Raw genomic sequence first — 3,547 nt, 5'->3', positions numbered from 1 at the left:
ACACACTTTTTGATGAATGTTGTATTTTGAGGAAATAATATCTTTTAAAATAACTCAAACATGCTCTATAATATTAAATATCAACTTAAATGATAATTTGAAAATATAAATATTTGGACATTTGGCTCAGTAGAAGTTAAAAACAACAAATTAACTACTTATTATTGTATTAAATATATATTTTCACTTATGTGTAATTCATACAACACAACATGAAGGTTTTCACTGTCCGTGTGCTGACGAGCGTGTGCTCAGTCAAAGTCATTGATCAGCATCAGGCAGCAGATCTGCTCTCTACAGGGTCACCACTTTCCCAGATCCACACAGAGCTTGGCTCTCTCTCTCCATCACCCCCAGTCCTCCACCTGTTCCCTGAGATCTAACTATTGTCCCCAAGGCATTAACACCATTCAGCACTATTGTTCCCGAGCCTCTGATGGCCGAGACTGTGGGAACCTGCAGCCAGACCCAGACCCACACATTGATATGGAGATGTGGGACTATAAATAGGAGGGATGAAGGCAGCAGAGATCAGATTGTCTCTACACAGACCTCTACAGCACAGAGATCCACACATGGCTCCTACAATCACTGCAGCAAGGACCAACTCTCAGGAGCATCTGACTCGGAGCCACAAGGTAAATTGAAGATTCAAGGAGACGTGCTCTTCTTCCACGAGAGCTTGTGTTTGTTCATGCTGACTCTTGACTCCAGAATAAGTTGATGACTGACTTTGTTCTTGTCTCTGCAGCTCAGAAAGCCTCTGGTGGAGAAGTTACGCAGAAGGCGAATCAACAGCAGCATCGAGCTGCTCAAGTCTCTCCTGGGTCCAGAGTTCCTCAACCAGCAGCCAGACTCCAAGCTGGAGAAAGCAGACATCCTGGAGATGACTGTTTGCTCCTGACACAGCTGCTGCAGCAGAACCAGCAGCAGAGAAGACTGATGAAGCACTTCAACAAGCTGCAGTCTTCCTCTGAGGAGAAGCTGACAGAGGCTGACTTCTCTCCTCTGAGCTCCACAGTCCACAGCAGCATCACCAAAGACCAGAGTCCAGTCAGCAGCGCCCCCTGGAGGCCGTGGTAGACTCCTACAGACTGGAGTTACCAGCAGACAAACTGGGACGAGCTCAGTGGTCAGAGACGACTGGAAGTGAATTCTATGAAATGTAAGGACTTGTTCTTCTGTAGGAACAGAAACATGTATTTGTGTGTTGGACATTTCCTGAGGAAAAGAAGCAACAATATCTTTCAAGTGAAGAAAGAAAACATCTTGTCATGCATGTTGCATGAATCACATCTGATTGCATCAGCAATTATTATCACACCTCACTGTGTCAGTGATGTATCATCATATGGTTTGTTACCTGTTGATTTATATTGATCTTTGCTGTGAAAACATCTAAATGTCCTTTTTGTGGACGTGTTTTCATCAGGATTTTAACTTTGAATTCCTCTGTTCAGTCAAATATGATCTGTTTCAAGATCCAAACGTTTATTTCATTTTCTTTATGAACGAGAACATCTTGTCATGCATGTTGCATGAATCACATCTGACTGCATCAGCAGTTATTATTGTATCTCACTGTATCAGTGATATATCATTACATGATAACATTTATTAATATTATACCTCACTGTACTTCATGGTTGAAGAGAACACAGTGGAAACATTTTAATATGTTTCATTAATATTGATCATTTTGATCAGAAACGTTAAATCTTTTATTCTCTGTAATTTGCTAAATCTGATCTGTTGTAAGATCCAAATGATTCTTTTCTTCTAAAGATTTTTTTTATTTCACTTTGTCACAATTTTCCAGTGACTGTTGTGTTTTTATGAGAAACACTGATGTGGACATATTGTCAGAACATTCTTTACTTCACTTTGATCTCTCTGATCTGTTGTAAGATCCAAACTTTTATCTCTTTGTCAAAAGATTTTGCTTCATATCAAAACAGAAGCTTCTTAAATACGTTATTGTGTATTTCAAATTTTCCTGTTGAGAAAAATTTTTTACTTCCTGTGGAAAAAGAGAAACTTTATCTTTCATATTCAGAAAGAATCTTTGTGCTGGTGCCTGAATCCAGTCAAACATTAACGACTGTTCACATGTGTGTCACTGTACCATCACTTTGTGGCGTTAGTGAAGTAAACACTTCTACCACTTCACAGAAGTATTTGTCCTCTGTTTGGACACTTTTACAGAATTTACTTAATTTTTAATGTCTTTGATATTTGATCAGTTTTCAGATCACTTTGTATTTTTATCCTTTTGTTTAAAAGGTTTGCTCTTTAAGCTGATACATCCCAGTGATTTTTTGTTGTACAAAAATGTCCTGACTTACAACCAGCTTTGATCACTTTGTGATTATCTTTACTTGATCTGATCTGAGATCAGTTTTAAGGTCATTTAGAAAAGTTTTATGTAAAACTGGATGATGATGAATCTTATTTGTCTTTTGTGAAGACGGAAGTTCCTCGACTCATTTTGAGCGCAGTGTTTCTTGGAAATGTCACCAAGTTGTTGTTGTGATGCATCATCACATGTGTCTGCTTCGACTAGAAGCTTTTATAAAACGTATGACTGAGTTCAACAAATAAATCAATTTAATTCAAAAACTTTGTGTCCTCAACCCATTTTTTCTTATGTCAAGTTTTGCTTTTTCTTACATAACTAACAGAGTATTGTGACATCACACTTTATTGATAAACATCAGTATCACATCTGGAGTTTATTTCATAGATACACAACTGAGCTTATTTTCTCTTTACTCTGAGAATAAAACGTTTTCACATCGACCGATGAGTCGTCTTCCATCAACTCTATTTGTTTAAAAATCCAAAATCCAGTGGAGGATTCCTTTCATTCCTCTGGTGAAGATAAATGATTCCTAGTTTTGGTGCATTCCTCAGTTCCTGGTGCTGGAATGTGAACACCTCAAACAGAAGTGTGATGGTTAATGAGACTCACATCTATTGTTGGTCTGGTGAAAGCAGAGACACGACAGATTGTGGGAAACCAGAGGAAACGCTCTCACAGAGTCTGGAGGGACAATAGATGGAGACCTCTGCTCCTGAAGAGGTTAAAGAGCGAATGTGGAGGAATCAGAATGAAAACCTGACCAGAGCTCAACAGAGGCGACGGCAGCCAACATGAAACGTTCAGAAAATAGTGCAAATCTAACGAAGACATATTTTTGCACTGAATAACAGATTGAATTATTTTAATATTAAATAGAATTATATATGAAATTCACAGCTGCTCTACTTGCTGTTTTATATAAACTTAAATTTACTGACACTCTTAACTGCACTCAACACTTTTCACTCGACTTTAACTGACGTGTGGGATTGTGTTGTTTTGTTTAATTCACTTTCAAGCTGTGTGTTCATTATTCATTTTGATTATGTTCACCACTAAACACTATCTCATCCTGCTCTGCACAGCAGATGTACAGAGCAGTGACAATAAAGTTTCTGAATCTTGAGAGTAAAACTTTTTATATATTTTGTACAGATTATGATCATTTGTTTGCAAATGAATGAA

At 37.9% G+C, this 3,547-nt stretch overlaps 1 pseudogene; it reads left to right on the top strand.

The window, feature by feature from the left end:
* The first annotated feature begins 481 nt into the window (after positions 1-481).
* Positions 482-2,619, top strand: LOC118105062 (annotated as a pseudogene).
* The last annotated feature ends 928 nt before the right edge of the window (positions 2,620-3,547 follow it).

The sequence above is a fragment of the Hippoglossus stenolepis genome, chromosome 3, assembly GCF_022539355.2.
Source record: "Hippoglossus stenolepis isolate QCI-W04-F060 chromosome 3, HSTE1.2, whole genome shotgun sequence".
NCBI classification, from domain to species: domain Eukaryota; kingdom Metazoa; phylum Chordata; class Actinopteri; order Pleuronectiformes; family Pleuronectidae; genus Hippoglossus; species Hippoglossus stenolepis.
This window is presented reverse-complemented; position numbering and strand designations above follow the sequence as displayed.